Here is a 9,380-nt window from a genome sequence, read left to right on the forward strand (position 1 = left end):
ACAGACATAAAAATCACTTGCAGAAAACTCCTTAAAGGTTAACACACTTCCTCTCCAAGAGAAATGGCCTAGAGGATAGAAGAAAAAGGACCTAGCTAGAAGTACTAACACAGACTGATGTTCACACAATGCACTGAAAGACATGCCACAGATGAACTGTTGTATTAATAGAATCTAAATATATGGTTACATACTCAACCCTGAAAACAGTTCAAAGGGGTGAAATTCACCCGGTGCAACAGCCACTCTTTAAAGTTTAAAGCACACTACAAACTGCCCTCAGGGTTCAATAATTTTTCCATGCCTTCGGGCATTATGTCGGTGCCTTCGGAACTTTGAGGTTCAGATGTTATCAATTCACAAAACACATCAGCTTCAGAACTCAATTTTTGCCCTCTATAGACTTTAATCCTAATGAGGCGAACAGGGCAAAGGAAAGCATGGTAACAAGATTGTACCCAGCTGCAATAAGTTCTGCAGCCGTCTCACCTACTTATTTGCTGGTGAGACATCGTAAAGAGAACAGAGTGTTCTTCTATGGTCATCTTAAAATAAAGCAGGCAGCTTTTATCAGACGCAGGACAGATAAATTCCTTTCCCTCAGTTTACCCCAATACTCCAGGATAAATGTCCCTAGTAAAATAAGTCCCCCCGCCCCCGCTGTTGTGGATTCCTTGTCGCCAGGAAAAAGTCGAGACTACAGCTTGTGACAACACTACCCTCGCGCGCGAAGGAGATGCGAATATCTGGGGAAGGACCAAGTGGAGAAGGGGAGAGTCAGCAGGGAGGTCCCCTCTCAGCAAAACGGCGCTAGCGCAGTGACAACACTTCAGCTGCGAGCAAAAACAACAAAACAAAAATACCCGCATCCGTGCGGCTCCAAACAGAGAGCAGTGAAGAAAACTTTCGCTCTCCTCTCGGCAGGAAGAAACGACAGCTGAAGTGCCACAGAGCCGGCTCGGAACGCGGCGCCTCGCGAGCCCGGGAACCGGAGAGGCAGGGAGGTGGGAGAGGGCAGGAGTAACGGGGCACACCGGCCCGGCAGCGGGGAAGGGAGGCGGGGAAAGGACCGGGTCGGAGGAGGCCTCGCGAGCTCGACCCGCACCCACCTCTACCTGCGAGGCCTGTCGCCGCCTTGCCGGCCGGGCCCAAGCTCCCAGAACGCCACTGGGATCTCGGAAGCTCTGCCAGCCGCAGAAGCTGGAGAGAACACCGAAGCCGACCGGCGGCGAAGGGGCGGAGCACGAGGGCGCCGGTCACGTGGTCCCGGCCGCCTCACGTGACCCTGTGCGGCTCGCGCGCCGTCGCCGCCGCCTGCCGCCCCCCTGACCCCGCTCCCGGCTCTTTAAGCTCTCGGAGCGCAGGGCTGGGGACACCCTAGAAGTCCGTCGGCTTTCAAAGGCCAGTCCTGTGTCGCGATAGAGCGTGGTGGCTGCGGCCGGGTCTCACGCTTTTGTTCCTTAGGGAAACCCGGGACGCGCGAGGGGCGGGCTTCGGCTCTCCTTCCCGCGGCAGATCGCAGAGGAGGGCCCGGACTCCCACCCCTAGGGAACTGGGACCAAAAGCGACCCGGAAACTCAGCTCCCCGCCCACTCTAGGGCGGATCCGGCTCGAGGCACTGCCCAGGTGGTGCTGCTGCCTGGGAAGTTGGGCCGCGGAGATGTTTTACCTGGGCACGTGCTTTCCCGCCCCTCGCCTGCTCTGGACTGAAGGCTCCTGAGGAAGGCCGAAGGGTCGGGAGGGTGGTATCTGGGCTAAGATTAAAAGAAAGGGAACGAGGCACAGGGTCGGGGGAATGGAAGCCGGCAGAGTACCTCGGATGCAGACAGTCAAGGTTGGAAGGGACCTAAGCAGACATCTGACGCCACCCATTTCTTAAAAGAAGTGGCTATACTCTAGTCGGGAGAGGAGATGCTTGGTGCTGCGCATGCTTGTCACATATAAGAGTCAGACCTAAAATCCTCTACACTCCCAGACTCCCAGTTAGATGTGCAGAATTAAGTCCAAATTTGGCATAGCATTCTAAACAATCCTGTTCAAACTTACCTTTCCTACTTGAGTTCCCATGAAAAAACATAAAAACATTTTGTTTTCCAAGTATCACTTAATAGCCCCACTAAACTACTAGAAGAAACCTACTTTCCTCATCTGCCACTTAACCCCGTAAGGGGAATTATTTGCCTTGACTTCTCAACTTTTATTGGGTTAGTTTCTTTTCCCCCCAACTTGCTTTAGTACTCTGCGTTTGTTTATTCTTCTATCTGAAAAGTCCTGAATCACTCTGGGACGTGGTGTGGGGGTAAAGAGTTAAAACTGATTTTTTTTCTCCATTTTTTTTATTGGAGCATTTTAGTTGTACATAATGATGGAATTTGTTACATACACACAACAGAACAACATAATTTGGCCAATATTACTCCCCAGCAATTCCCTCCTGCCTCCTGATCTCCCACCCCTGGTTCCTTTCCTCTGTTGAGCTTCCTTTGATTTTCAAGAGAATTTCATTTCAAAAGTTAATCTCTCAATAAATGGAAATCAGAACACCCTCTTTCATTCATTCCTTTCGTGCATGTGAGTCTCCTCTGTGATGATTTGGGTAGAAAATCCCAATTCCTTCAACTGGACCATCTTTCCTTAAAAACAGATTTTATTCACAAATTTGTGATATGGCGGTTGAGCCTGGTTCTATATCCTAATGTCTCATGTTCCTTCATAAATCATGATTTACCACTTTACTGTCTGGTGCTGGCATTATTATTATTATTATTATTATTATACCATCATTATACTGGGGACTGAGCCAAGGGGTGCTTTATCACTGAATTACATTCCCAGGACTATGTATTTATTTAAAACGGAGTCTAGCTGAGTTACTCAGGCTATCCTCTAATTTGTTTTGTTTTGTTTTAAGAGAGAGAGAGAAATTTTTTAATATTTATTTTTTAGTTTTTTCGACTGACACAACATCTTTGTTTGTATGTGGTGATGAGGATGGAACCCATGCCGCACCCATGCCAGGCAAGCTACCGCTTGAGCCACATCCCCAGCCCTATCCTAATTTGTGATCCTCCTGCCTCAGCCACCCAAGTTGCAGGGATCACTGTCGTGCACCTCTGTACAGGCTGGCTCTGGTTTTCTTTGGCAACCCCAAAGCAGGCATCAAATGCCATCTGCTATTTGTCTACTAATTGTTTTCCTTCTCTGCATCCTCCTTCCTGATTGAACTTCAACAATTCAAATTCATTTAAACAGCATCATTTGCACTTCTTTCCTGATTTTCACAATACTGTACATATCCTAATCTCACATTGCCTGGAAATGTGCTATATTCCTATAAGAGGTGAATTGACTATTGCCATCTTCTAAACTCTTTGAAACAGGATTCTTTGGATTTAGAACAGTATATAGGACATGAATATTCATATTCATTGAATAAAGTGACTTGACCAAAGTAGTTGTAGTCAGTGAATTTAAGAGGCTTATTTCACTCAGAGAAATCAGTTTCTTTTGGCTAAATTCTCAAAAGAACATCTATGAAATATATTTGTTTGAGACCAAAACAAAATAGAGGGTTGGGGTTGGAGTATTTCCTGAGCACTCACTGCTTATGTGTCTGATGCCATCCTTGGAGCATTTTGGAGGATAAAGTTGTATGAGACATGGTTGCTGACCTCCAGGAATGTGAGGTCTGGTTCATTATTCCAGTGCAAAGTATCATGATACAAATGCTAAGTGAACACAAATGAGGGACCACAAATTAGGGGTCAGAAAAAATTTCCTAGGAAGGTGAATTTTTAGGACAAGTAGTAGATGAAGAGGTGAGGGAAGGACATTCCAGGAGTAAGCAATATGTTCATGTCAAAGAAGACATGAAGCGGTATTATTTGTTTAGGAAAAAAGCAAGTATCCCTGTATTGATGGACTTGGTAACTTCATTTACCTCCAGGAAAAGGAAACCTAATTTGGCTAATTTGTATGTACTTGAAATAATGACATTTATTTCTATTAGTATTATTTATTGGACTGAATAACTTTCATCAGACAGATTATAGGTTCTTCATCTGAAATTGACCTAGGGTAGTGCTAGGTTGTTTGTTTTACTCCCCCTGCCCAAACCCACCCCAAGCTCCAAAAGCTTTCTATGATTGTTATGCTGAAAATAGCAAAATTACTTATTCCAGGGAAGATTATTTTAGTGTCCTATAAATTTCTTCTACATGGTAAAAGAACTCAATATACAAGAAGTAACTTAAGAAAGAAATGGGGCTGTACCTCCAGAGCCCAGAGATAGAGGGGAACCACTCTACTTAATACTAATATATAATACAATGGTAAAAAGTATCTTTCACAAACTTAATGAAATAATGTGAGGTTTAAGATGGCGTGGAAATAGGGGAATGATTTTAGTCACCCTTGAGAGCTTAGAATTTCATTTCAAAAGTTAATCTCTCAATAAATGGAAATCAGAACACCCTCTTTCATTCATTCCTTTCGTGCATGTGAGTCTCCTCTGTGATGATTTGGGTAGAAAATCACAATTCCTTCAACTGGACCATCTTTGCCAAGAATATCTTCTCAAGGTCCCCTGTTTTTCACAGGTCAATGGAAGGTTCTGATATTGGGCAAGCTGAATTAAAAGGAATTTTGGTGTCTTTCTCAGAGACTTGAATACTACTTCTTCCAAGAGAATGAAAACAGTTGGGAGCACCCAGATTGTCTTCTGTATCTACCTTTTTTTCTCTACTTCTTCCCTCCTTTTGAGGTTGGTCAAGATGGAGACAAACAAGCCAGTAGACTACCAGGCAACTCTGAAGAGTGAACATTTTTGTTTGCATTTTGTAATATTTAGTAATATAGCCAGGATATCTGTTCTGATAGTCTCAGAAACAATGAAATTATTTTGAGAATTGAGAATAACAACTTTTTTATAATTTTTAAAATATCTTTATTTTATTTATTTTTATGTGGTGCTGAGGATCAAACCCAGTGCCTGGCACATGCTAGGCGAGTGCCCTACTGCTGAGCCATAACCCCAACCCGAGAATAACAACTTTTTAGGATTTTTAGACATGTAATGAAATATAGAATCTATATGTAGAGAGATTCCACTCTGATTTTGTTAGTGTAGCCAAAAAGTAAACATGATTGTCTCAATAAGTTTCACAGTCTTAATCATCAATCAGACTACAGTGGTAATAACTTTTGTTTATAGTTGGGATAAATAAACATTGCATAAACAGGAGCGGATTAGGAGAAGTAATAGAGAATTGGAAAAAAACTTTCATGCTAATTCCTTTTTTCCCCCTCACCCCTAGAAGTACATGAATTCCTTCTGCTGGCCATGCAAACACATTAAATAATCAAATAAGTATCTTCAGCCAGCCCTGGCTGAAGTAGATTACTCTGACTGATAACTTCAACTGCACTGAAGCAGATCCTGTGCAGAAGAGGTAGCATAAAGAGATAAACCTATGTTGTTCACTAATTTAAGCATGAAACCCTTCTAACCAACACACCTTTTGTGACTACCTAATATCTCTTCTACATAAGTTCACCTTTATACATAAAAGAATTCAGTATCCTCTGAATTTAGTTTCTGTTCCACCTACATTTAGCTATGATGGCACCAAAGCTCCTTAGGAAGCAATCAGCTTCTGGTAGGGGACAGGAGGTCTTTAATCTTCTGAAAACTAGGAGTTCTTACAGCACGTGACTTTAAACCAGGACTGGTCCTCTGGATGCTAACATACATCTTCTCCCCCACCCCCTGCCCAAGGCAGGAAAAATGGGACAAATTAGATGGCTCTATGAAGAGTCAAACAAATACAGAATTAAGGACAAGAACTCTCTTGGCTTTGGTTCTTCAAAGAGTTAATATAGATCCAACATGGTGGTGGGCGCGGAGAGATCAAGTCTCTGACCTCTTTAGCTGCGAGGGCATAGGGAGTCGTAAACCGTCTAAATGCTGTTTGCTCAGGATCACTAGGCAATGCTGAGCTGACGTGGATCTGGGGCGAACAGTCTGGGCCTCTCAGAACACACACCGAGCCCGGATCGGCTGAATTCAAGCTCCCATTTGCCTGCTTCTCGCAGACAAACTGCTGTGACTCAGCACTAAATGATCCTGCTGAAACAACTGGTCGGCCTTCTGAACCTATGGAGGTCAATACCAACCGAGCCTTCATAGGCAATGGCCACAGGATTGAAACGGGGCTTGGGAGAGCCAGTCAGGACCCACCTGTTGCATTGGTCACCCAGCAAAGGGAAGGAACTGTCGCCATTTGCATGGGATACCACCATGGCAGAGAACTGACATCACCAGACTGCGGTGGAGGAGATAACTTCATTGAAACCAGCAGCGACAGGTGTGTAATTCCCTAGCCATCCCTGTCCACACATGGGGGAAACCTTAAGGGCCCATCCCAGCTCTCCTGTGAGCGTGATAGCCAGACCAAGGGAATCAGGAGTGGCACGGGACCCGAGGCTCGGAACTCCCGGCTACCGCTCCCACCAGTGCTAACAACTGAGGTCTCTTGCACCAGCTACCGGGGGTGTGGCTACCGGAGGCAAGCAAAATTCGCTGAGGATTCTCAGCCCCAAGCTCTACAAACTTAGGGTCTGAGGGAATGGCAAACAGGGAGAGTGTGCCCAGGCATTCATGAAAACAGGGCTCCAGGGAGCAGCAGGCCTGGTGTGTAGCCAGTATTGTGGTGAGCGTCACCAGTGAGCGGGGCCTGGCTTGAGGAAAAGTGGGGAAGTGACTAGACACAAGAGAAGGCCCCAGGCACTCAGGATTGGAGACCCGCCCAGTCTGGGAGGAGGAGCTGCTGCATAGTGATTGGTTCCCGCGTATTGAGAGGAGAAGCTTGGCCCAGTGGGCACAGCTCCACCTACTGGAAGAGAAGTTAATCAAACTCTAAGACTGCATTTATTAATTTTTTTTTAATTTGGGGGTTTTTTTTTCATTTTCATTTTTTGTTGTTTTTTAATTTTTTTTTAATTTTAATTTTTATTTTTTTAGTTATTTTTTTAATTTTTTTTCTTTTTTATTTTCTATTTTTTTCTTTTGTCTTTTCATTTCTTTTCAATTTTCTTATTCCCCCTTCCTTGAATTCTACCTGCTTACTCTCATTCTCTTTAGTGACTTCTTCCCTTCCCTTCTAATACCTTTCCTCCCAAGCATCAAATAAATTTATAGGAGTAAACAGTAACTCAGCAGTCAAACAGAACAAGAAGTAACATGAGCAGCATGAAAAAGCAAGGAAGAAAAGGAGTACAAACAATGCAGAACAGCCTAAATATTCAGGAGGACCTAGAGTCATCAGAAAAATGGTCATATAAAGAACTCAAGGAATACCTTAGACAGATGGAATGGAACCTTAAAGAGGATATGAGACAGCAAATTCAAACAGTGAAAGAACACATTGAAAATGAATTACATAAACAGATAAAAGAAGAAGTTAAGCATCTTTATCAGGAGATAGAGATTATTAAAAAATCAAACAATAATTTTAGAAATGAAGGAAACTATAAACCAACTTAAAAACTCAAATGAGAGTATCACTAACAGAGTGGAGCAAGTAGAAGCCAGAATGTCAGATAATGAAGACAAAATATATCATCTTGAAAAGAGTCTAGCCAACTCAGAAAGGCTGGTAAAAAATCACGAGAAAAACATCCAAGAGATATGGGATAACATAAAAAAACCAAACTTAAGAGTCATTGGGATAGAGGAAGGTATACAGGTTCAAACCAAGGGAATGAGTAACCTGCTGAATGAAATAAATACAGAAAACTTTCCAGAAATAAAAAAGGAAACAGATTACAAATTATAGATGCATACAGGACACCGAGCATACAAAATCACAGTAGACCAACGCCAAGACACATTGTTATGAAGATATTCAATATACAGAACAAAGAGAAAATATTAAAAGCTACAAGATAAAGGAGGTAGATTACGTTCAGAAGTAAACCAATAAAGTTAACAACAGATTTTTCATCACAGACGCTGAAAGCGAGAAGATCCTGGAACAAAGTTTTTCAAACACTGAAATACAATGGATGCCAACTAAGAATTCTGTATCCAGCAAAATTAAGCTTCAGGTATGACAACGAAATAATAATATTTCATGATAAACAAAAGTTAAAAGAATTTGCAGCCAGAAAACCAGCATTGCAAAGCATCTTGAGCAAAACACTACACGAGGAAGAAATGAAAAACACTAACCAAAACCATTAGTGGGAAGTGCCTCAGTAAAGACAGAGGGTGGGGGGAAAGCTAATCATGGAGAAACAAACTAAAATTAAAAAAAAAGAGATAAATAATCAAACATGGCTGCAAGTACAAACCATATATCAATAGTAACTCTAAACGTTAATGGCTTAAACTCTCCAATAAAGCGACATAGGCTGGTAACATGGATTTAAAAAACAAATCCAACAATAGGCTGCCTCCAGGAGACACATCTGATTGGAAAAGACACACACAGGCTGAAGGTGAAAGGTTGGGAAAAAATATACCACACACATGGTCCACATACGCAAACAGGGGTGGCCATCCTCATATCGAATAAAATCAACTTCAAGACTAAGTTAATCAAAAGGGATAAGGAAGGACATTATATACTGTTAAAAGGAACCATTCACCAACAAGACATAACAATTATCAATATTTATGCACCAAATAATGGTGCTTCGACGTTCATAAAACAAATTCTCCTCAAGTTCAAGAATCAAATAGACCACAACACAATAATTATGGGTGACTTCCACATACCTCTCTCACCATTGGACAGATCCTCCAAAAAAAAGTTGAATAAAGAAACTATAGAACTCAATATCACAATTAATAACCTAGACTTAACTGACATATATAGAATATACCAACCATCATCAAGTGGATATACTTTTTTCTCAGCAGCACATGGATCCTTCTCAAAAATAGACCATATATTATGCCATAGGGCAACCCTCAGTAAATATAAAGGGGTGGAGATAATACCATGCATTTTATCTGATCATAATGGAATGAAACTGGAAATCAATTATAAAAGAAGGAAGGAAAAATCCTACATCACATGGAAAATGAACAATATGTTACTGAATGATCAATGGGTTACAAAAGACATAAACGAGGAAATCAAAAATTCGGGATTTTTTGATAAATGAAAATACAGACACAACATATCGGAATCTATGGGACACAATGAAAGCAGTTTTAAGAGGGAAATTCATTGCCTGGAGGTCATTCCTCAAAAAAAGAAAAAACCAACAAATAAATGAGCTCACACTTCATCTCAAAGCCCTAGAAAAGGAAGAGCAAAAAACAGCAAATGTAGCAGAAGGCAAGAAATAATTAAAATCAGAGCAGAAATCAA

The 9,380-nt window shown here is 42.1% G+C and overlaps 1 protein-coding gene across 8 annotated transcripts in view; it reads right to left on the reverse strand.

Moving 5' to 3' along the window:
- Rcbtb1 (RCC1 and BTB domain containing protein 1) overlaps positions 1-1,555 on the reverse strand; it is a 41,444-nt gene extending 39,889 nt beyond the window's left edge. For 2 of the 8 annotated variants that reach the window (XM_005330208.5, XM_040281545.2), the window contains exon 1: positions 1,116-1,553. The gene's annotated coding sequence lies outside the window, so the exon portion shown is untranslated. The other 6 variants (XM_021729764.3, XM_021729766.3, XM_021729765.3 and 3 more) reach the window with 4 other exon arrangements.
- Positions 1,556-9,380: the final 7,825 nt, after the last annotated feature.

Source organism: Ictidomys tridecemlineatus, chromosome 6, assembly GCF_052094955.1.
Source record: "Ictidomys tridecemlineatus isolate mIctTri1 chromosome 6, mIctTri1.hap1, whole genome shotgun sequence".
Lineage (NCBI taxonomy): Eukaryota > Metazoa > Chordata > Mammalia > Rodentia > Sciuridae > Ictidomys > Ictidomys tridecemlineatus.